Here is a 26,720-nt window from a genome sequence, read left to right on the forward strand (position 1 = left end):
GAGGAGCACTTTACTCCAACTATCAATGTGGTTTTATCGGCTTACCTACTGGCAAAATCCAATATGCTATTTTAAAAAGGGAGAGGGGTTGGTGTGGAGGTGATGATAATGAAGTTACAGAAATTAGAAACTGAAAGAGAAGAACAAAGAATAAAAGTTGAAGAAGGAGCAGGAGCATCAGAAATTGTTGAAATGTCCTTCCAATGAGAAAGCAAGCACGTAGCACACAGCTCACGCACATAACTTTCATGTTGAACATTATTATAACACGAACTCAGCAACAAACACAGGGCATGTACCATCCCTCCTTTTACACAGATAAGTAAATTAAGGCATAGAAGTGGCAAGTCTCGTCAAGAACAGTACATCTTTGTATTTACAGAGCTGCGGCTAGAACTCAGATTATTAAAACTCCCAAACTAAGGCTTCTCTTTCTTACCAGCCTAGAATATAGGAATATAGTGGGGTAAAATATAAGCCGTAGCCTAGCAGTCATGAAGCCTAAGATTCTAGACTTGACTCTGTAAATACAAAATCTGATCAATTTATAATCTGAACAAAAACATAATTATCTTAGAGGGTCTGTTTCTCATTAAAAAAAAAAAAAATCTCCCCTACTAGTGGTGAATGTGCACAATGAAGTCTCTTTGGTGCAAACTCTCAGAGACACTTGGTCTGACTTTCTGCAGTCAAACCCCTGCTGATGGCCCCTCCGTGTTGTTCACTCCTGGATCATCACAATAACTCCTGAGACAAAGAGCCAGTCCTACGTATATATTTGTTAACTCCAAAAATTTAGTTGAACTCCATGAGCATCAAAGAGTTCGGGCTGTTATACTTCCAAGGGTTATGTTCCTAAGTGAAAAACTTAACAGGACTGAATGTGAAATGTAAAGTTTTATGTGGATGACTTGTTACAGATGCAAATAATTTCACTAAACTTCCTGAGTGTCATTTTTAGGAAAACTCTTTCCCAACAACTTCTACGATCCCTATAACCAACACTTTTTCCATTCTGGAGTTTCTGTCCGAGGGAAATGGATGAAACCCTAGGGCCGATCACCTGTCTGATATTAACACACTGAAATGAGCCATTCAGACGTCCAGGGTCCACCTGACTCTCAAAGAATAACTGACTACCAGTGTGAAACAAATTAGAGGGTTTGAAAATAAACAGAAGTTAAAAGAAAAATAATATAATATGTGTCAGCTTTAATACAAGTATTAGCTCTCTTTATTAAAAGTTTACTAACGGTGCTTTGGATATTTTGAACATTTTACCTGTATTTTCTCATTTAATTCTTACAATTCTCCAATGAGTCAGTCACTATTATTATGTCCATTTAAAAATGACAAAACAAGGCTTGGAGACGTCACACACAACTTGCAAGATCACATAGTAAGATACTGATAGATTTCAAATTTCTCTCAGTGTGATTTCAGAGATCATCCTTTTAATTACTGCAGTAAATCACACAGCTATAAAAAATTAGCATGCATAACTGATTCTATGATGTAGCCATGTGAAAACACTTTCATTCATCAAATCATCCATTCATTTTATTGTACGCCTACCATGAGTTAGGTACTAATCTAGGCTCTGATGATACAGTAGTAAACAAAACATACCACCCCAAACCTCTGCCCTCCTAGCATTTACATTATAATGGGGGAGACTAGAGAAAAATGCAACAGAAAAGTAAGATGCTTAGGATGGTTACATAGTGAAAAAAGATAAGGAGAAATGATAAGGCAGAGAAAGGATGAGGTCAGAGAGGAAATGGCGTCTAGAGCGCATATGGGATTTGAGATAACAGTAATGGTTTTGGTTTCTAGTCTGACAGCAGCGGGGATTACTGAAAGTTTCTGAGTAGAGGAGAGACATTATCTGATTTAACATTTTGACAGGATCACTCTGGTGATTACTCTCGATAATCAAGTGCAGTGGGCAAGGGAAGCAGTACGATTGAATCTCTGAAGTTAGTGCAATAATTCGGGCAAAGATGCTCACGACCTGGACCAAAGTGGGAGTAATGGAGGGAGGCAGAAACAGTAAAATTCTTGATGCTTTTTGCAAGGAGAACCATATGGTTTCTTAAAGATGGAAGATGTGAGAAAAAAAAAAGTTCAAAGAAAAAACACAATGGTTTTTAATACCAGCCACTAGAAGAATGAAAATGCCAGTTACTTGAGATGGAGCCAACCCTAGGAAAATCTGTTTTTCTTGCCTTTATTTTTTTCCCCCGGTTGAGGTGAGAGATGGGTAGCACTACCAGGAGCTCATTCTTTGAGTGTTAAGTTAGAGATGCCTCTTAAATATTAACTGGAGATTCAAATACATATATGAATTCCCACATAGGCATACGGAACTCAGAGGCAGGTTCAAGCTAAAAGCATAGACTTGGGATAGGTGAGTGCACGAAGGAGGAGCATGGACTGTCAAATTACAGTAACAGAAATGAGGGTGAAATATAAGAGCACAGAGTCTGGTAGGTGGGCAGAAGTGGTGGTGGAAGATTAAAAAAGATCTCTTCTTAATGCTTAGTGAAACCAGAAGATTTATCAACTGAGATAAAAATATGGAGGAAAATAGAGAGAGAAGAAAGTCTGAAATATTTGAACAGGGTAGCTATAAAAAATGAACTTGGAAAATACGAAATTGCCAGACAGCGTTCATGATCATGAATTTCAGGTGGGATTGGTTTCACTGTGCATGTCTTTGTCCCCCAGTCTTACTCAGCTTGTGTGTATGCAGATAATCGGGTGGCAGTACTAATTTCACCAAAGTTTTGGCATCACTAAGTGAATACAAAAAGCAGAGGATAAAACCAAGGATCTGTGGGTATATGTAAGGGAGTGACTTTTTCCTCACCATGGTATTTATGTCATGTAAGGAAAGAAGCAATTACATTATGGAATAAAGAAGGACTGTGGCAAGATAAGGTGATATGATCAATTTAAGATCAACTCTTGAAGTTTAGAGTTGTCAAAGGATACTTGGAGTCATGATGTAGCAGGAGTGAGCTGGAAAATGGTAGCTTTTACTGAGTAATGGAGCTACTCAGGGGTAGTCAGAGCAGGCATCTGACATTGAGGTTTGTGAGAGTTAGGCCAAGGGGATATCTGTGGCAGTGACTCTCTGAGTTAGGGTGGATACAAACTCGCTGGAGAGGGGAGGCCAGTAACTCAGAGGGCTGAACACTGGAAAAAGTATCTGTATGACTGTTGAGCCAAGGATGAAAATAAGGGAAGTGTTGAAGGGGGAGGGATCAAACCAGGAGATGAAATGACCAACGGGTAGGGAGAATGACATGAGGGTTAGAAACTAGGACGACAGCAAGGAGAAACAGTGGATGGAATAGTCAACACTTGAAGTTTCTGTGGAGAAGGGGGAGGAATATGATTATGAAGAAGCATTGAAAATGAAAAAAGGAAAAATGGAGGACATGTACCATGACCCCAGTCCTGCCGCAGAAGGAATACTGGGGAGAAAACAGGCGCCATTTTGAAGGAATGTAAGAAAAGGAGTATAATCAATGGAGAGACCAATTTTATTACAAAAAAGAACCTATAGGGAACATTCTAAAAAAATAATTTGATTATTATTAATGAGATTTTGTTAATGATTGACTTGTAATTTCTTTGGATTGAACAGTTTCAGAAGATAGAGAAGGAAGGAAACTGGAGGCAGGAATGGCCATGTACAAGTCATGTGGGAATCAGAGACCAAGGGGTGAGGGGTGCCCTGAGCGTCCTGCGCTGCCTCAGATGAACAGAGGAAAGGACCTAAAAGTGAGCCTCGTGAGCCCAAGATATTAAATGTAAGAGATTATCAATACCTTAAGAATACATTTAAAGGAGTTAAAGAATATGACTTAAGGAGAAAACAAGGAGTGAAATTACAGAAGGGACACAGGGGAAAAATATATAGTGGTGGAAAGGACAACTTCTGGTAACTGCCTTTGCTTAAATGTTTGTTATTTCTCTACTGCCTTCAAGATACTTTCACATTCTTTAGCAAGGTAACTAAGACCCATCATCCATAAGCCCTTGCCTCTCCTGTCCAACACTATCTCCCATTTCTTTTCCTCGTGTGACCCACCTTCTAATCATGGAAATATATGCTTGTTCAGTCTTTAAGGTGCCTCCATTAACTGCCTTCTTTCTGGAATTGAAACACAGCCTCCCTTTCCTAATGTGTTGGATTCATTATCCAGCTGACTTGACGTAACTCAACGGTTACCTTCTCTATGACATCCTTCCCCCAAGGGGTGCTGTCACCATGTGCTCTCATTAGGTTCCCACAGTCCTTTGTGCATCACCTTATCATAAAAATTAGTAGTATTTTCTTGGCATCATCTTAGGGCAAATCTTCCCCATATATTTAGAATACTTTTAAAGTCTGAAATTGTGCATCCTTTATCTTGGAGTCCTCAATTCAAAGGCATTGCCTGACGTATAGTGGGTGATTAACCTTTAAATGAGCTGAATGAATGAATTGGTTTTCAGGGAGTAAAGGACTAATTAGAATTTGTGCAGTAAAGAATACAATGAAGTTTCCACCTAAATATGGTTCAGATTTTTTCTTTCTCCCCCGTTTTACTGACATATAATTGACAAATAAAATTGTAAGATATTTAAAGCATACATCGTGATGATTCGATATACGTATACATGTTGAAAGAATTTCTCTCACTGAGTTAGTTAACCCATCCATTATCTATCTTTCTTTCTTTGCTTTCTTTGCTTTCTTTCCTTTGCTTTCTTTTCTTTCTTTCTTTCTTTCTTTCTTTCTTTCTTTCTTTCTTTCTTTCTTTCTTTCTTTCTTTCTTTCTTTCTTTCTTTCTCTTTTTCTCTCTTTCTCTCTTTTCTTCTTTCCTTCCTTCTTTCCTTTTTTCTTCCTTCCTTCCTTTCTTCCTCTCTATCCCTTTTTCCCTCTTTCTTTTTCTTTCTTTCCTGAGAATTCTCTTATCAAATTTCAGTTATACAATGCAGTTTATCAACTATAGTCACCATATTACACATTAGATTGTTAGACCTTATTCATCTTATAAATGAAACTTTGTACTCCTTTACCAACTATACCCCTCCACCCCTAAAATTATTTTCTGACTATCATGGAGTGGTAAGAAAATGAGATGAGATGAGATGAGAGAAGACTGAGGAGGTCACCACCCTCATATGGCTTCAGACAATGGAACTAAACAATCAAAACTCATTAAATGTCAATAAATGGCTCAATAAATGTCAACAGATACTTGGCATTTGATGGTAATGAAAGAGGCAAGAAGACATCTGGATTGTGTCTCAGAGGAAACTCACAGGCCAGAGGAAGACAGGGAAGAAAAGGAGTCATAGGCATTTTTACATGTTAAACATGTATCACCAACTGTACAAAGAACATCTTTGTGATATCAAATCAGAAGCACCAATGTTAAGATATAAATCTGATTTCGACAAGACTTAGTGCAAATGCATATAACATGCAAAGTAGTAGGACAGGTGTACATTTAGCTTCTGGGCATGCCCACCTCCCAGTCCACGTGGAAAGATGCCCAGAATGTGCCATCAGTGAGCTAAAAGTGAAAGAGATGTTTTGTCAAGAACAGACCTCATGAAAAAACAAAGATCTATCAAGCAGCCAAAGGACCAACAAAAACACAAGGCAGTGGAACCCAGAGCAGAAGACTCAAGAGTTGGCATTCAGGGTTCCCAGGAAGCTATGGTGACAACTGAGGTCAGGAAGATGATAGCACTGGTTCAGAAAATCCCTCCAGACTCTCCTGGCGTTCTTTCATCAAAACAGATACAACTTCTTTGTCAGACAGTCCCAAGGTAGCCTTAGAGGAATTATATCTTATTTTTATTCTTCAAAAGAAGAAAAAAATACCCAACCTTCATAACCTTCCTTCTTGTATATTACGTCCTCTTCTCTAGGGAAAAAGTATCCTGAACTTTGTTCTTGGATAAACACATAGGAGCTCATTCTGTCACTCTGGGTCAGATAAATACTGCTTTTAGTCATCCATCAACACTTTGAACCTTGTTGAATTAACAAGCACCTCAAATCTCTCCCAGGAAAATAGCCTCTTAATCACAAATAATTTTTTTGATTAGTAAGAAAAATGCAAAACCAAAAAGTAAAGTGATAATAGCAAATATCATTACATTTCATGTATCTGTTCTCTTCAGGTCAATCAAGTTTTTCCAAGCACCATTTTTAAGGGTGGAGTTATTCCTTATCTGAAGAATAAGTAAGGCTTTAGAAGAAAATTAATAGGCTCACAATATGAACCTATGACCTCTTGAGTTTGCCACAGTGCTTTTTAATCAGAAATACTGGCCAATACCTCCAAGTAATTACCATTCTTCAGATGATTGGCAATTACATAATTAAACCTTACTTTCAGCTTCACAATGGTTTTAAAGGGTAAGCTGTTAAATGAAGTACCACCCTGTGATTTGAATTCCACTTGGAATGAAAGTTGTTGGCACGTAAAGAGGTTTTAGACAATTAAAATGCACCAGACCTCTTTCCTAATGATGAAAATAATAATTGTTCCTGTAACTTATCATGAATTCACACGATTCAAGATTCTCAATTGCAATATGCCTTGATCTTATCACTATGCAGGCAACAAAGGAGAAATTAGCTTCCTGGTTCTTAATACAGAAATAGTACTTGCCTCTTTTGTAAGATTTCGAGTTTTGAGCTTGTTGCTTTCAATTGAATCTCTAATCTTCCTTCCTTTGTATTCTCCAATATAATTTCAGAACCCTGAACTGTATGCTATGACATATAATGCATTATTAATCATTTCCTTGTCATAATTATGTCTTTGTATTTTACTCTAAGGTCTTTCACCCCCTCCATGCATTTTCATATGCTGTTCCCTCTGCCGACAACATAGCCTGAATGTCAAAAATGACTATACAATATTTCATACATAAAATTGTTATAAATAATTCTAACATTTATAATCCTATAAACCTATTCAAACACTAGCACCATTGAATCCACCTCTGGTTTCTCTCTTATCTCACACCTTTGGCTGTTCCAGTCTCTCCAGGGGCAATCACTGGCCTGAGCTTTCAATTTCTCAATCCCTTGCTTATATTTAATCAAATATCTATATTTGATTTAGATAAATTATAGCTTTATAAAGATGGTATCATTCTATACGTCATCTTCTGAAACTTGCAAAATCTCAGCATTTTTTTCTAATACATATCTTCTGCTTACCTCTTTGTCAGTCTTACAAAATCTTATTAATCTTTTAAAACAAAACTCAGAATCACCCCTTCTGTGAAGCCTTCTCCAATTCTCCAAGTAAATTTAGTTCCTCTGTCTCTGTGTATCCTTGGTCTTTTGTACATAACTTGATTGTAACACATATCACACTTGCATAGATCACAATAACAGCTTCTGATGCATAGAAACTCTTACTATTTACTTGGAGGTTAAATGAGAACAAACTTGAGCAAATTCATAATTTTAAATATTTAAATATGTGAATTAAAAATACTGAAATCCAGGTCTAGAAATACAACTCAGAAATCATCATCAAATTTTTGATTAGTGGAAATTACGCCAGTGTGTGATAGATAGGGAGGCAGGGTCTTCTTAAACCTCGGTCCACTCAGACTATTCGCACATTGGTTTTGCCAGTTGAGAAGCTAAAGAAATACATGGGCATTCTGACTGGTGTGAGGTGATACCTTATTGTAGTTTTGATTTGCATTTCTCTGATAATTAGTGATATTGAGCATTTTTTCATGTGCCTGTTGATCATTTGTATTTCTTTCTTAGAGAATTGCTTGTTAGGTCTTCTGCCCATTTTTGGATTGGGTTGTTTGATTTTTTTCTTATTAAGTCGTATGAGCTGCTTATATATTCTGGAGATCAAGCCTTTGTCAGTTTCATTTCCAAAATTTTCTCCCATTCCATAGGTTGTCTTTTTGTTTTACTTATGGTTTCCTTTGCTGTGCAGAAGCTTGTAAGTTTAATTAGGTCCCATTTGTTTATTCTTGCTTTTATTTCTATTGCTTGGGTAGATTGCCCTAGGAGAACATTTTTGAGATGTATGTCAGATAATGTTTTGCCGCTCCTGGGGCATATATCCAGAAGGAATCCTACTTCAAAATGACACCTGCACCCCAGTATTCATAGAAGCACTATTTACAATAGCCAAGACATGGAAACAGCCTAAATGTCCATCAACAGATGGCTGGATAAAGAAGATGTGGTGTATTTATATAATACTATTCAGCCATAAAAATGACAACATAACGCCATTTGCAGCAACATGGATGCTCCTGGAGAATGTCATTCTAAGTGAAGTAAGCCAGAAAGAGAAAGAAAAATACCATATGAGATCGCTCATTTGTGGAATCTAAAAAAAAAAAAAAATATGAAACAGAAAGATTCATAAGACATAGAATACAAACTTGTGGTTGCCAAGGTGGAGAGGGGGTGGGAAGGGATAGACTGGGATTTCAAAATGTAGAATAGATAAACAAGCTTATACTCTACAGCACAGGGGAATATATACAAGATCTTACAGCAGCTCACAGTGAAAAAAATGTGACAAAGAATATATGTATGTTCAGGTATAACTGAAAAATTGTGCTCTACACTGGAATTTGACACAACATTGTAAAATGACTATGACCCAATTAAAAAAATGTTAAAAAAAAAAAAAAGAAATACATGGGAGTCAAACTCTAAGACGGCTCAAGTAATTGCCGCCTCCTGGTATTGCATTGTCTCTGATTGCTCTGGTGGAAGTGATAGCATCTGATTTCCACAGTTAGGTCCCAATACATAACACAACTTCCTCCTTGGTTCTTTCTCTCTCTCCCTCACTACTCACTCTGGAGAATCCAGCTCCCATGTTGTGTGAACAGCTCTACACAGAAGGGAGAGGACCACATGGAGGACCGAGGCCTCCTGCCAACAGCCACATGACTGAGCTTAGAAGTAGATTCTCCAGTCCCTTCAAATAACTGTAACCCCAGCCAATAATTTCACTGTATGTTCATGATGAATCTTGAATCAGAACCACCCAGCCAAGCTGCTTCTGGATTCCTGACCCTCAGAACTACATGAGATAAAAATGTTTATTGTTTTAAGTTGCTAAGTTTGGGGGAATATATTACGCAGCAGTAGATAAGAAATGTGGGACATTTGAGCACCCTACCTTCTTACCATTTGGTTAGGATTAGGAGATAGGCAAGAAAAACTGAAAAACAAAAACAAACAAACAAACAAAAACAACTGAGCAGAAAAGGAAGCTACTGTGAAGAATCTTAGTATTTGTACAGTACTCCTGAGATGAAAAAGGGCCTTAAACATTGTCTAGTCCAATTACCTCTACATAAACTGAAAACTTTGGCAGAGACCCAAAGTCTGAGGGAAAGTGGGTGGCTGAACATTTCTAAAGATGAAAATCTAAAGATCAGCTATTTTCCTGTCTCTTTTTTATTATTATTATTGAGTTATAGTCAGTTTACAATGCTGTGTCAATTTCCAGTGTAGAGCACAATTTTTCAGTTATATATGAACATGCATACATTCATTGTTGCATTCTTTTTCACTGTGAGCTACCACAAGATCTTGTATATATTTCTGTGTGCTATACAGTATACTCTTGTTTATCTATTCTACATATGCCTGTGAGTATCTAAAAGTTTCAAACTCCCAGTCTGTCCCTTCCCACTCCCCTTCCCGGCAACCACAAGTTTGTATTCTATGTCTATGAATCTGTTTCTGTTTTGTATTTATGTTCCTTTTTTTTTTTTTTTTTTTTTAGATTCCTCATATGAGTGATCTCATATGGTATTTTTCTTTATCTTTCTGGCTTACTTCATTTAGAATGACATTCTCCAGGGAAATCCACATTGCTGCAAATGGCATTATGTTGTCATTTTTATGGCTGAATAGTATTCCATTGTATAAATATAGCACATTTTGTTTTCTTTCCAATGTGGAAAACCTGAAACCTTGGTTTCACCTTTAGTACTCTCTTTGCAATTCACTGAAGACAGGGCTACTCTCTTGGTGACTAACAAAATCTGTGGTCCCTGAAGAAGAGCCAGAAAAGTCTGATTGGCATGTGAAAAAAAGACCAAGAAGGAAATACTATCTACTAAGCATTTATTATGAACCAGAAGGATATCATTGGATTTGTCATTGAAACTTCATGACCTGCATTTTCTCACTTCCTCCTACCAATAACATGTTCAGGGGCTACAGAGCTTGCTCAGTCAGGCTGGCCTTACAAGGTAGAGTTGGGCTCTACCCTGTATTCCAGCCGTCTAGTTCCAGACAAGAGTTGGGTCACAGCTGGGCTCTGCCAGGTAGGAGGGGTGGAAACCAATCTTGTGTAAGATTTTCTCACATTTCTTTCATCTACTTCCAGTCTTCCATCAAGCTTCTAGTTCCTCAAGAGCCTGGTGCCCTTCTCTTGCCTTCATTCTGTTCACTGTCCCTCAGCACCTTACCTGGGCTGGGCTGTACCCCCAGGGGTCACAAGCTCCAGAATAATTCTTTGGCTCCTCCTCTGCATGCTTTCTCCCAGTTAAGTCAGACATAGTTTGAAAATAAAAAGCCTTATTATTGCAATTATTTATTAGTTGCTTAACATAAGCAAATATAATGCACTGAAGTTACAATTATGAACAGCACTGATATGTGTGTCAGATAAATTAGACTGAGTTTTATTTAATGACAAATCTAATTTTCATTCATATACTCTCAAACCTTTAAAGGGTTTGGTTGTATATAGTACCATTAATAATGTCCCAAGGCTATAAGAATTTTGAAAAGTCTTTATAAAGTGTTATAAAAGCAACAGGAAGAATATCAGTTAATATTCACATGTACTAAGTCTCATCATATTAGTTTTGTTATTATCATATATTAAGAAATGAAGACTTTCATAGAGTGTGTGATTTTGCCAAAATCACCCAGTAAGTAGTAGGAACTGATTTAAGCCCCTTCTAGTCTAGGCTGATAACCCAGAACTTAGTCTGCTGAAGAAATGGATTTCTCTACTTTTTTTCTCAGCCTTAAACATCTCCTCAAGTCTTCTGTGTGTGCACATAAGAGATGAGGGCCACCCCGCCAAGCCACCTGCATCAGAGCTCTTTCTAAACATCTGTAATAATAATCTCTATTTCTTGTCTCCACTAAATTAATGCTAAACTTAATATTTTAAAATGTACTTCCTCAGTATACTTCTGGCTGCTCAAAATGTTTTAATCATTTCCATTGCCTCTAATTTTTAATTAAATCTAAAAGCCTCATAGCAAAGAAAATATTTTCAAAAGAAAAGGAAATAGAACTGCTACAACTAGGAGAAAGGTCAGAGTACACGGACTTTCATTTTCAAATTCTATTTCAAAGCAATTCTGCGTCAGTTGAAGAGGGTTTGCTGGGGATATTACAGAGTTTGCCTGTTTGGATGCAGGTAGGTTTGAAGCATGCCTCTTGTCTACTTTAATAAGGCATTAATTAAACATCAGGCACTTAAAATATAAGGAAAGCAAACAGCTTTTTAATAGGTCTTCCAAAAACCAGTAAGGGTGTTTTCAAAGATACGCGACTACCAAACATTCATCGTTCATAATTTAATACACACTTTAGAATAAATCAATATATTTAAAACAACTCAGGTCCACGTTAGCCAGGTAAGGCGGACACCTAGGAAAATATTTGGGTAATCAAGGCCGAGGTAAATGTTTTCCTCCTTTAGGCTGTAGTTTGGATGGAAAGCCTGCTTTTAGTGGATTAGACGTGTCTTCACTAAATTCAAAAAAAATCCTAAAAAACTCAAGGTTGGCTGTGGCTAGTGGCACCACGATATTGACAAGAATTGTTTCCCGTCTCCTGCTGAGCCTAGCTAGGAGTCTAAGGACGTTCTCATTACGTCCCACGTCATTTAGTCACGTGTGGTTTATCTGTGCTGCGCTCTCCCCGCTGGCTGCTCAGTGTAATGGTCAGGATGATTCTGGAAGCTCACTTTCCTCTCTGTGGCTAGAGCAAAAGAGATCAATTTTACTGTCTGCTTAAACAAAAAGTCATCATAAAATAAATTGCAAAGTCACTTGTCAGGAGCTGATTTTAATTACATGCCCTTTTACTGTATATGAACCATAAGTACCGTTTATCCAGTCATAATTCTAAGTATGACTAGTGTAATAATCTGGGTATTATGTGCTGCAATTTCCAGATCACCCCAACTATGTGACATATGTTATTTTAGTAATTACTAATTGTCTTCTATGTGTAAGGAACTATTTATAGAATCATTGATAAACAATTTATCTTAACAGGTAATTGATTTTCCCACTGTGTGCCAGACAATATGAAGTGCCAGGGTCTCAAAAGATAAATTTCCCCAAGTCCTTTGTTCTTAATTACGAAACTGAGTGTTTAGCTCAGTGATTCTGAGCCCTTCTGGGCTCACAAGCTCCTCAGAGAATCTGAGAAACGATGGAACTTCTCCCCCCCAAAAGTGAATGCATTAGTAATGTGGTGCATGGAATTTTGAAGTTAATTTTAACTCTTCCTTAAGTCTTTTTGGACAGACCAGATTAAAAATCCTAACTCAGCTATTGCCTGTAGAAAAATCAGTAAATTACTAACCTCTGTGTGGTTCAGTTTATTTGTAAAGTGGGTCTAACATAACCTACTTACAAAGCTGTTGGTGGATCAACCAACATGTATATAAAATATTTTGCACAATACCTAAAAATATATTAGTGTTTAAAGACTGGGAGTTAACTGGTACTATTACACTACACCAACACGAATACTAACATTACTTACTAGCACTACCACTGCTGCTCCTATTAACATTACCCTATTTCTATAATGAACAGACTTACAAACTTAAGAGTCAAACGCTAAATTCCTATTTTACATGACAATCTCCAGTACATTGGATTATCCAAGGTCAGCAATCTGTTAAGTATCAGAACAGGAATTTAGACATCAGTTTTTGACTTTAGCAAACCTAGTGCCCCAAATGGTCAACTATGGCCTTGATGCAAACATATGTTAACAGCAATGTTGGGAAGTCTGTTAAGATCAAGTGTTGAACGCTAGGTTTAAGGGACTGGTCATTATGTAGAAGGCTAAAGAATATCATGAAAGTTTAGTATAGAAATGATATTGCCGAGGGCTGACTTGGCATCAGTGTGAAGGTATGATTGGGGTGGGGAAATGGCTGAAGGCAAAGAAAACAGACGAATGCTTTAATAGTAAAAATAATTAGATGATGAGGACCTAAACTAAGGCAGTGATGAAGGGAACAGAAAACTAGAAAGGAAAACACTTGAGTGACAGAATGATTGTAATAATTTCTTGAGTTATACTGTTTCCCATTAGTAAGTTACAGTTGATCGTAATCCCTTAAACATAAAAATCCACATAAAGTGGCCTCATATTTCACTATCATTTTTGCTAAAGATAGAAAAGTTGAACCTAGAATTGGATTTTAACTTTCAAAGTATACCATTTAGTCTACTAAATGGCTATCATCTTAAAAGCTGTTCATTTAAGACCTTTATATAAATATTTCACATTATTTTCACATAGCATCTAACGCTGACTTTTTGCTGCAATCTTTGAGCTTAACTGGATAATGAATAATCAGCAAGAAATAGTAAAACAAAACTGTAAAAGGTTTCATTCACTTGCTTGTACCAGTATATCTAGACTGTTAATTCCTGTATGCATTTGACTAAATAGATAGTCATATATACATATGCATATATATAAAAATATGTATCTGTCAAGTATTTCTTTACTGCCTTGATCTCATCCCATAACAGAAGCGCTTGAAAGGTTTATTGTAACACCATTAATATGATTCTGCTAATACACAGGGCTTGCTCACAACAAGGAGACAGGTTGGCTGTTTTTGAGTAAAGGCATCGGGCTTGCTGGGATGCGGAGGGGCAGAAGTGGAAGAAGCATGCCCTCTGTAAGCAAGCTCAAGGTCAGTCTTCACGGGCCTGCAGCACGCCTCTGTCTCCTACTAGCCTCTCTACCAAAACCTTCATGAAGCTGGGATCCAAGTCATGCTTGAGTAAGAGGATAATATTGTAGAAAATAGTCAATAACTTTCATGCATAAAAGTCCTGTTCTTTCAGCCTAAATATTTGGGCATCAGAAACTTTTTTTTTTTTAATTTTACACTGGAGAACATCCTTCAACACTTATTAAAGCCAATCATGAGTATGTATCCCCAAGAAAATGCTGGGGAAGTCTTTTTAGGGTGCGGACAGAAGAAGCCTAAGGAGTTAGGCTGGGGGTGGGGCTCAGCTGGGCACCTGGATAGACTTGGTGGTTACCTGGTTCTTTCCCACCTCCTAAAGGAAAAAAACAAAACCAAAAAAAAAAAAAAAAAAAAAAACCCAGAATGGTAAGGCTAAAATTACCAGCTCTAGAGGCCTTTAATATAGTTGTTTTCTGAATTTTGCTTTTTTAGTTCATTGCCACCTGATAATTAATTTCTAGTGATGTTATAGACATGACTGTTTAGGTATAAATAATTTTTGTTTTCAGGGAGAAGAAAGCAAAAGCAAGCAAATTGCAATCTTCTACACTGAAGTACTTGTGCAGAGATTATTAACAATTTATAAACCAGTTTGTTTTTGTAACACGGTAATATATAAATCAAACAACAGTGAAGATAGTAAACAAGCCATAATAACTTATTGACTCACTCAGAACTACTGATATGTGCCCTTTTTTCCTTAACTGCTGTATTTTCCCAGGAGAATCTATTTTGACTCAGAGGGTGGTATTTTTTTAATATTGATTTTTTTAAAGGATTTTTTTTTGCTTTTCTCTAAAACAATTCCCTTTTTTATTCTCCCCAGCCTGCCTTTTTTAACACAACCAAATGTGCAAAATGTAAAAGCAATTATAAGCTTAACACTTTGATCATGTATTTTTTACAAAAGATTTCATACACACACACACAAACACACACACACATATACATACATATAGATGAAAATAATCAATAAACAATTAATAATAAGCATAGGAAAGAGTTTTATTTGAGCTAAACTGAGGACTATAGCATGAAAGCCAGCTTCCCAGATCACTGAGTAACTACCCCAAAGACACGTGGTTTTCAGCAGTTTTATATCTTGTCGGGACAAAGAACATGAAACAAGCCAAGGGTACATTTCTTCAAGATTTAAAAAAAACAAAACAGATGCACACATGCACAGAAGATGGTATGGCTTTGGCACCTGGGAAGGGAGTCATTATCAAAGGAGCACCAGCATTGGCGTCCCAAGGAAGAGAAGTAATTAATCTTTATTTTTAACATGGGCATTCTTTACTTCTGGTCAGTGTGCTCTTTTCTTTGATAATTAAAGCAGATGTACAGGGTATGTTTGATAGGCCACAAATAGGCTATTTTACTTAGCATAAAACTCAGCTCATGTAAAAAGCCAGAATGACTTCCCTATAACTCAATATGTGAAAAATTTTTTTCTCATGTATAATTTATTTATAGCCATTTACAGCTATTGATGCTAATGATGAAAGATAAACGTATTTGATTTTCTTCAATTCTCATTTTAGAACAGTGATCTGAGTTCATATTTGTGTTCCAAGAGTGATAAGTGTATACTTTTATTTGAGCAATAAATCATCCTTCATATGCGAAGAAAAAAGTTAAAATGCATGATCACAAATTTAATAATTATTTGTGTAGACAACATAGTAAGGTTTAGGTGAACTGGTCCTTCAAAAACATTTCAGTCAAGTAGTGAACTTAAAGATATACGTTTATATGGCACATATGAACAAAATCATGGGGTCCATGCTTGGCCCGGTGCTTACAGGAAATTTTGAAAAATATTTCTGAATCTTGCAAAAGATTGTGATGTCACCTAAGTGTCCCCCTTACCTACTTTCTTTTAGTTTGCTTTTAGAAAACAGAGGATACAAATAAAAGCAAAAATAAAAAGACATGTCTTTTTTTTTTAATAACAGACATTCTTTTTATATGGCTGTGATTTATTCAACATATTGTATAATTAAAACTCACATTTTAATTATTTCAGCAGAGGTGTAGCAGAATAGCTTGTCTCCTTTTTTATTTAGCAAACAAATATTTGAAAGCCTGGGGTTTTAGCTTAGGAATTGGCAGAATATTCTGCTGGCCATGTGCTTATGAATTTCAAATGTTCTGAAGAATGTTTTCTTTCTGGGATACATGGGTTGGAAGGAAACTATAACCTAAATGTCTTGACAAATTTGTGAATGTGTGTGTGTATTTTTTTGTAAGTAAAGCAATGAATAAAGCACCTATATTTTATGACTTTACAGACCCTATGAAAATAAATTCATATAATAACTTCAATGTAGTCTTGGAATTTTATTCAGCAGACAGGAAGACTTAAACACGTATTACAAATATTGACTTTAAAAAAAGGCAAGGCATGCAAATTCCTGATTTTGAGATTTCTTTTGCTACTAATTATCTTTCAATTGCAAGAGGCTTAATTAACTGGGAAGTTATTGCCTTATTTACCAAAGGGGAATGAAAATTAACATCCACGGCGTACTCACAGTGGTCCAGAAAGCTAATCTTCACAACAACCCCTTGAGGTGGGCATCATTACCCCAAAATAACAGTTGAAGAAACAAAGATTTGGAGTAAATAACTTAAAAGCTGGTAGGTGGCACAGGCAAGTCTGTCCTTGGGTCTGTTTGAACATCTTTTCCCTGTGCTGAATATGACTCTCAGTTGCACACTCACACACACTTGCCTTGAATAAACTCCATCACCTAATCCAACATGAAAGACACTTACGTAACTTTGTGACACAAACGAAAAAGAAGAGAAACAATGCTGACACCAAAAGGAGTATCATTTCCTTTAATGCTTGCTCATGAACTGTTACGTTTCCACGAGTTTTAATAACATACAGTAAGAATTTACTGCCCACTGCATGTATAACCAGTAACAGATGCTAACTACGAGAGAGAGGAAAGTCTGAGGAATCTACCTATACTGTACAAGAGAACACCTGCCATCTTGTTCCATGGGAGAGGGTGCCAGTAAAACATCACTATCCTCACATGACTCCATTGCTCAAAATCCTAAACTGGTTTCTTAGTAACTACAGTTCAAGTAACCCATTAAATCCTACCCTCCATAATTCCGTCCAACCTTTCTTATCTAACCCATCTGCCGCTGTTCACCAACCCACCTGTTAATTCTTAACGGTCCCCTTTTTTCACTTTCTTCATGCTGAGATCCTCTGTATAAATTCTATAAAGCATTTACTCCTCTCGTTTAAAGTTTTAGCACCTGCTTTATTGTGACCAGACAACCTTAGACAATGTTAAGAAATGAGAATTTAACTATATATGAATGGTTCTGTGTATTCCATCACATCACTAATGGCTGCAAGGGACACATCTTCAGAGGTAGAATTTCCCTTTGAAGCTACCTTGAATATTTTCATATACTCCCTCTGGCCTTGTTCTGCTGTTCCATTAGTTATCCTAACAACAAAGTAATATTTACCAAAAGCTTTTTTTTTTAGCTATGGAGAAACAGATTTTGTGTGTCCCACTAAATTAATATATCCTTAGTTAAAAAGTACAAAAACTAAAGATTTTATATGTAAGTAGGAGTAAGTTTTAACACGTGAAAAGTCTTGGGGAAAAAAATCCTTAAAATATGATTTTGCAGTCGTTCTTTGTAAATGACTTCAATAATAATATTGTTTTGGTTATCCATGGCTACATAACAAATGAGAAGTTTAAAACAGAAGTCATTTATTATCTCATAATCCCCGTGGATCAGGAAACTGAGAGTGGTTTAACTGGGTTGTTCTGGCTCGAGATCTCTCATGAGGGTTTTAGGAAAGCTGTTGCCTGGGCTGTCGAAGTTATGACTAGGGGTGGATGTGCTTCAAAGCTTCACAGCAGTGCTTGTGCTTGTGGGTATGCCATGGCTCCTACTAGCTCTTGGATAGAGATGTGGCTCTCAGCACATGGGCTTTTCATATGTTGCTTAAGTGTCCCCATGATATGTTACCTGGCTCACTTCTCATTGACTGATACGAGAGAGACAGAAGGAACTGTCTGACTTGGAACCTGCAAGTCATTTACAACCTAATCTTGGAAGTGATTTACCATAATATCTTCCATTTCTGTTCATTAAATGTGAGTCACATTGTCCAGCTCACATCGCTGGATGAGGGGGAGGGGATTACACAGAGTATAATTACCAAAAAGGGAATTATTGGCTGCCATCTTGGAGGCTGGCTGCTCCAACATCAATAATAATAGTGAATGTTACCATTTTGGAGCAATTTCTAGGTTTCAGATATTGTACTAGGTGTCTGCACTCATTACAATAACTATGCAGTGGAGATTCTTCCATCTCTCTTTTCCTTATGAGAAAACTAGATAGCTAGGATTATTAATAAATAACAAAGAATATTACTAGCAACTGGCAGAATCGGGATTCAAATTCAGGTCTATTTGTCTTCAAAGTCAGCAATTTTTCTCCCCTTCAATACTTTGCCTTCTTTATTTTCTGCAATATCAGTGAAAATGTTTGAAATGTTCCACATGCCGTTTTGGGAATTCACATTGCTTAAGCATAGAGGAAATAAGAGCCTTATCAAATTATCTCCTGCTGTTAACTTTAATAAATTGGTTCTAGGAGGAAATTACAACCTTCAAAATCTGTCACTTTTCAATATGACTTTTAAATAGATATCGAAAAATGATAAAACAGATCCAGCTTGCTAAATTCTGATATGAAATGTCTGTGCTCAGAACTATTCTCCCAGGAACTATGCAGAAATATGGGGGCTTCTACATCTTTAGCTGCACACTGGAAGTATGCATGAGCCCCCCTCAGTCACTGTTCAACACAGGCTGGAGAGTCAGGGAGTAAGTGATAACAAGGAGCTGGTGGTGGCTAAACTGAACTTTACTGAATGAGTTATGATATTTGTTGATTTATGAAAAATATACTTTCCATTTAATTTTGCCAAGGTGTCCCATCTCCACATGTTATAATAATGAGTGATCTAGGACTTCCTTCTGTGTCTTTGCCAAAGAGATTATGTAAATATATTTTCAGATTAGTAACTCTTAAGGTTCAGTAGCCAAATTTTTGGACCAACAACATTAGAGCTGAATTTTTTGCTGCAGAATTAAATGCTACACTTGGAACTGGAGTTAACGACGTGACAAATAACATCACAAAATTTAATATGAAAATCTTGGTACGTTTTTCTCTCATCATCATAGTTCCTATCATGACAACCATCTACCATGTTAATTATATTCACTTTTTGTCATTTGTATCATTCTGACCTCCATCTTATGATACATTCAAGTCAATTTTGTAAAAATAAAGAGAGAAGTCGATTGTAATGCATCACCAGCATGCAGACCATTAAGCACAGTTGTCTGCTACACAGAAAATGGAAACAAAGAAAAGACAATCAGAGCCTTCTGAGGATCAAAAACTTGAAAAGGCAAGACACAACTGAATAGAGATGTAAAACACCTGCGGCAAAATGTCCATATAAATATGTAAATTTAAATCATTTTATAACATATGCTTCTTGCTCAGCTAATTAGGAAATTCCAACAATATGCTACCAATTCTAACAAAAGTACTAGCCATACACAGTTGCTTTCAAACTCAAGTAATCGTGGGGCCACCAAATTATTAAAGACACAGAGCTCCTACGTTAGTAAAAACATCCTTCATCACACTAACACAAATGAAGAGATTTGGTTTTATTCTTTTATACTTGAATATTCGATATCCAAACTTCTTACTTAGGGATCTTCCCAAGAAACGTGAAGTGTGTTTTACGTACGTCTCATTTCCTGTTTCTAAGACAATTTCCTTTTCAGGATAAAGTGGGTCTATCTACTGTCTTAATCTGATAGCAGTTACTTGTTTTATAGTCTTTGGTGTTGGTCACTGTCAAAGATTTTTGAAAATCTAGATAATTTTAATCCACATTTCTCTTCTATCTAGTTTCTTAAGTAACTTCTCAACACATTGCAATTAATTAGTAGCTACTGTCCTTTTTAGAGAGAATATTGCTGTTCCTCTAATAACTTATGTAACACAAATGTTCTTTGTACTCATCCTTTATTATTTTCACCTTTATTATTTTCTATGAAATTTCCTGGCTATACATGTGACCTGCGAATCTATTTTGCTGACCACCCAGTTAAGCTCCTAGATGTGATGTCACTGATACATGTAGGCTTACTTGGTGAATTGCCCTAAAATATCGATCTGTTCATTTCTGGAAAATTATACGAATAGAATTTTCCCCAATAAGCTTTTCTATCATAAAAAAGATAACAGTAACTTTTTTCCTTTTTCCGTAATAAATTCACTATTTATCTCACAATTATTCCACTGATTTTTTATGCATTCTCTTCCTTTCAATTATTGTAAAGCTTTGTTATTGGTCTTTTAGTCCCTTACAAGTCTCTAATCAAAGTTCATTTCAGCCAAACTTAATTCCACTACATGCATTTATTCATTAAGCAAACACTTACTGAGTGTCAGATCAAACACACAGACCTGACTCTCAATCAGCTTAGTCTGATAGGGGAAACTGATAAATAAACAGAAAAATACAAACGGCGAAAACCGCAGAGATATCAATTTATTCAATAAACATATGCTTAGCGTCTGAAATGTTGCCAGCATAGTGGCAGCAGAGACCGATAAGATGAAGTCCCAGTCTCAGTCTAAGACTGTCAGATGGATGTGTAAACAAGGACAAGGAAGTTTTACAAGAGTCGCAGGAGCCAAAATGAAAGTATGTACGGACCACTGACGTCTCAGCTGAGGAAACGAACAGATCTACTCTGATTTCGTTTGGGGACTGAACCTTGAGGTTGGAAACTGGAGATAGGGCGACCAGCAACATGCTAATCAGAATGCACGTATGAGAAACAGCGAGAATCTGCAGCAAGGAAACAGTGCCAAGGATGGCCAGCGTAATGTGGCCTACCAGAGTTTAAGTAATAGAATCAACGTGACCAGGTCAGTGTGGAGAATACCCAAGATAACGTGCAAACAAGCACAAACAAAACAATCCAGGATGACACCACATCCCTGCTTTAGACAATTAGATGGGTGTTGATACATCAACAAAGGTATAGAATATAAAAAGTCAACATATCTGAGGACATAATAAGGTAACTTTTGAATATATTCATCTGAGATTCCTACGGGGCAGTGAAATTTGACTTTAGACCTCAGAAGAAAAAGTGGCTTGATATTATGCTTTTCCAAGTCCTTATTATGTGTAGTTTAATCCATCGTAGTGAATGAGAGGAACAGAAAGGGCATAGAAAGAAAACAAAGTAGACCCATAGAATAAAATCCCTAGTTAATATTTAGAGGATAGGAGGGAAGGAAACCATGAAGAATAGGTTGTGGTGGTTCAAATGCTACAACATAGCATTCATAGCAACTTCATAAGATCTGGAAGTTTTAGGAGAGCAGAGATTAAATAAAGGTAGATGTCAAGAGAGAGATGGCCTAAAGACTCATGGGTTTGGCAGCTAAGAAGCAATAATGATTTCTGAAAGGTGGAAGGTGGATTTGAATTGAAAAAGTGAAGAAGTAAAGTAGGAGAGATATTATGCAGTCTAGAAGGTTGGCTGTAATGTGCAGAGCATCACCATATTTTGTGGGTTCCCATGTCTTCCTCAGTTAGGTTACATTGATTTTTTTAAAGTAAATGTTTTCATAAATGTAAAATACACATATTATAAAAGTGCACAAGTGCTAGATGTACAGCTCAATTGATCTTCACAAACTGAAAACCCATGTGATCAATGTTTAGATCAAGCACTAGAACGGTACTAGCCACCATCTCTTTGTGAGCCCCTGCCTGGTCACTGCATCTCCAAAGTAACCTTTATCAGATCCCTAAAACCAAAGATTACTCTGCGTGTTTTGGAATCCTACATTAAAGGATTCAAATTGTATATTCTATTCTGTAAAAGCCTATGTTTTTTTTAGGAAGCACATACTGAGATTCACCCATGGTTTTGCATATTGTTCTTTCTCAATACTATATCTCATTCTGTTGAATAAATAACACCATGCGTTATCTGTTATGTTATTGACATATATTGGAGTCGTTCAAGTTTGGGTCTATTGCTGCTTTGAACATTCTACTTCAAGTCTTTTTGAAAACACTGCCCTACACCACGCATACACACACACACACACACACACACACACGATGAAATGCCCATTCACTAGGCATGCATGTATTCAGCTTAAATAGTGACAAATTGTTTTACAGAATTACATATCAATTTTTCATCTCCTTCAGCACTGATTGAGGCTCCAATAGTTTCACATTCTCATGGACAATTGTTATAGTCAACCTTTCAATTAGCTATTCTGCAGGATCAGTGGTATCTCATTGTGGTTTTAATTTATATTTCCCAGAACCCTAACGATGTTGAGCAATTTTCACATGCTTATTCACAGATCCCTTTTTGTAAACTGCTTCTTCAAATCTTTTGCCCATCTTTATATTAGGTTATCTATTTTTGATTTGTTGGTCTTCTTTATATGCATCAAGGGCTGTGAACAATTTGAGGATTTGTCCCATTTGAGAGGTAAGAAGTTACCTTGTCACCATTTTGGGCTGGAAGAAGACACAAGAAACTTGGATCAGAGACAGAGGATCTTATTATTCACGGCACATCAAGCATCATGTTGTTAGTTTCCTTTTACCCCAAGTCCTATGAGGGTGAGGTGCATGGGTCTACGTAGATTTCTGCCCATTCTTTGTGATGTATTAAAGAGGAAGAACTCTGAGCTAGGGTACCAAAGTCTTCTATAATGGGCACTAAGCATGACTGCTCTTTGCTCTAGAGAGATCCTCTACCTGTATCTTTAAAGGTCGTTTGCTATACAGACACAGTGGACAGAAAGGCCAGAAAAAAATGTGTAGTTAGTACATTACTTGTAAGATGGATAGAGAAATGCAAGAAACCTATGAAGAATTATATTCCAACAACAGATTCTGCATACAATTCCTTTACATATATGTGTCACAAATATTTATTCCAAACAAACAACCGTCTTTTCACACTCTTAGTGATGCTTTTCTCTTAAATGAGCACATATTCTCAATTATAATGAAGTCCACTTTATGGCCAGTGCTTTTTAAATGTGTCTTGTATAACATTTTTTCCAGATATAGGCATGGAAATTTCCTATGTTGTTTTAGAAACAAGGTAGTTTTGCCTTTCACATTAAAGTGTGTGGTGTGAGGTTAGCTGGCCATGTTCCTCTTATTCTGTCCATGTGGATATCCAGTCAAACTAGAACCATATGAAGGCCACCCTTTCCCTACTATATTGCTGTATAATGACTGTCATTAAACAGTGGACTATGGATGTGTGGATTTATTTCTTTATTCTATTCTGTTTCATTAACAAAGTTCTCTTTTCTAGCCTTACACCAGTATATCATGTGGTTAATATGACAGCTTTACTCAAAGTCTTGCTGTCTGGTAGTGTAAGTCCTCCACTGGGGCTCTTCCTTCTGTAGGGCTGTTCTGAAACGTTTGTAGGGGAGGACAGCGCTCAAATGGTAGAGCGTGTGCTTAGCATTCATGAGGTCCTGGGTTCAATCCTCTAAAAATAAATAAATAAACCTAATTACCCCCCTCAAAAATAACAACAATAACAAAAAAAAAAAAAACTAAAAAAATTAGTCGGAGAAAAATTAAAAGAAAAAACCTTTTGCATATCCATTTGCCTCAAACCATTTAAGGACTTACTCTAGTGTGGTTCTGTCTTATCTTGGATTTTCATCTGAAAATTTAGTTTGCATTTATTTTTGAAAGATATTTTTGCAGGAACAGAGTTTTAGGTCAGTTATTATTTTCTTTGCCTGTGTTAAAGATCCCATTGTCATCCTATTGTCTTTGACTCTCACGTTAATATTGAGAAGTCCAATGTCAGTGCTACTGTCTTCCTCTTAAGTAAATTGGACTGTCCCCTCTTTGGCCCATTCTTGCTGCTTTAAGATGTCCTCCTTAGATTCTAGTAGTTTCACTATGATGTGCCTTTGAGTAATTTTTTCTTTTTGTTTAATCTTATTGGTGGTGTGATTTTTAAAATTTGTTTTGGACACTTTTCTGCCATTTTCTCTCCAAATATTGGCTTTATTCTTTTTCTTTATTTTCTCCCTTTCTGGTGTTTGAATTTCCATATGGTATATGTTTTTCACTGTGTCCACTTTGCATATGTCTGCTATTTTCTCTCTTTTTTAAATTCTTGGTTTATCTATGCTTCAGCCTGGATATTTTCATTGATCCATCTTTACATTAACACATTATCTTTTCTGCAGTGCCCACTCTTCTACTAAATGTACCTGCTCAGTTATTAATTTTTTTTCCAGTTCAAGTGTTTCCCTTTGATCTTTTGTAGTAGATTCAATTTAACTACTGAAATCTCCTCATCTTCTCATCTATTTATTGGACACATTCGTCAGTTATTTTAAAGTCTATGAATGATGATTCCAATATCTGGATCATATGCATTTGGGGGGTGTGGGTGTGGGTGTGTTCAAGGTTTTCTCTGGTTCTAGCCTAGTAATTTTTTACTGAATGCCAGACATTGTTAATTAAAAAAACAAATAAAAGATTCTAGATGATATATTTTTTTTAATCCAGACAATATACATCCTATCTTCTGGTAGGTAGCTCAAACTGGGACAGGTCACCCAAATCTCGTCAGAGACTGAGTGGTGTCTGGTTTACATTCCTGTTAAGATCCTGCTCCTAAGGGGTCACTCTCTAGATGTCCCAGTTGGAAGATGTGGTGTTTACCAGAGTCCCCCATCATCCCCCAGGCCTTATAATTTTTGCATTGTCTCTGCCATAATTCAACTAAAAGTTATTCTCTATACTTCAGTGGCTTTTGTTTTGGCTCCTAAGTGTTCATCTTGTTCGGTTTATAAATTTGGCAAGAGCCTGAAGGGCACAACAAAAGACTGTGGTTTTCTTCTTGATGTTTCCCTGATCTCAGGCATCTTAATCTTGGCCCTACAGTCTTGGCTTCCTTCATAGACGTGGCTTTTTTTTTTTTTTTTTTTTTTGTCTAGTTATCTCTGTAAGATTTATAAAATTTCTTATGCTTCTCTTGAATCCTAAAAACAACTCTCTACCTGTAGTTTCAGAATTTTCAAAATGCCTCAGTATTACCTAATATCTAGGCTCTTCTTTTTTGGTTTTGGTTCTTTTGTTTGTTTGATCTTCATATCTTAAGTCCTGGATCTCCTGACAGCAATGTGGTATCTTTAAACATGTTATTTCATCTTTTTTTTTTTTTTTTTAATCTCAATGAGAATATTAGTCTGCCATAAGATTTACCATTTACCAAGGCATTTATGTTTATGACCAGTCTTTGGACTCTGTCAGTGAGAACAAAGACACTTTAAAATACATCCGATAATTTAAATTTTAGGCATCCTTTTTTGACTTAATTTTTTTCCTTAAATTATCCGTATGCTATTTTTGACACCAAATGATAAGTTCTTCACTTATAGCTGATTGTGCAGATTCTGACACTTTGTACATATCATTTGAATTATCTTTTTCTAGATAAATTCTTATAAATTCTCATAATAAGCAAGTCTTCCAATTTTATGCCCAGTCATACCTCTGAGTCCTTTCATAGCCCTTCAGACTTACCTCAGCATTGCTCTTCTTGATGGGGGTTAAGGGTCCTTAAAAAGTCAAGTGCTTCTCAATGCATTTTCTTCTTCAAATAACTTATGAAATCAGGGGTGATAGGACTTATTCTAGGGCATCACATTATTAAAATTTCCTTTGTCAGATGTGTAGCTATTTCTATATACTCTCCATATCTTCTGCAGGTCATTCTAATTAAACACAGAGTAGTTCACACACATGTATTACACAAGCTTTGGTTTAAGACTCTAAATAAAAACTTTTTTGGGGAAAAAGATGCATCTTTGTATATTTAGGCATTTTTTTTTCTATTTTTTTGTCCACATACTTATTTACTTTCCTTCCCCTACATATGAGAATAGCAGGGAATATGGCCAATTTTCTACCCTCTTCCTTATTTTTTGATTTATGCAGAAGAATCAAAGTCATCAGCATTGCATTGTTTTATATACTCATCAATTAATGACTGAAGTTAGGTTAAGATGATTAGGAAACTAGCCATATTTCAGTTAGTAATTTGTATTTATTTCCATATAAGTGAATCATATAACATGTAGTCTTTTGTGACTGACTGTGATTTTCACTTAACATAGTGTTTTCAGGCTTCATCTGTGTTATAGCATGTATCAATACTTCATTCCTTTTTATTTCTGAATATTCAGCTGTATGAATACACTATATTTTGTTTTTATCCATTCATCAATTGGTGGACATATGAGTCATTTCCACCTTTTGGCTACTATGAATACGGTTCATATAAACATTCCTCTACAAGGTTTTGTGTGGATGTAAGTTTTCATTTCTCTTGATATATACATAGAAGCAAAACTGTTGGGTCAACTGGTAACTCTTATGTTTTAACTTCTGAGGAATTACCAAACTATGAGTTTTTAAGAAGCTTGGCTGGGGAGTTGTGACTTGGTGTCTCCTATGAGGTTGCAATTTGA

General features: G+C 36.3%; 1 protein-coding gene across 2 annotated transcripts in view; it reads right to left on the reverse strand.

Annotated features, from left to right (window-relative positions):
* MMP16 (matrix metallopeptidase 16) overlaps window positions 1-26,720 on the reverse strand; it is a 274,903-nt gene that overhangs the window by 74,905 nt on the left and 173,278 nt on the right. The gene's annotated exons all lie outside the window — the stretch shown is intronic.

Source organism: Camelus dromedarius, chromosome 30 (assembly GCF_036321535.1).
Source record: "Camelus dromedarius isolate mCamDro1 chromosome 30, mCamDro1.pat, whole genome shotgun sequence".
In the NCBI taxonomy this organism is placed as follows: Eukaryota; Metazoa; Chordata; class Mammalia; order Artiodactyla; family Camelidae; genus Camelus; species Camelus dromedarius.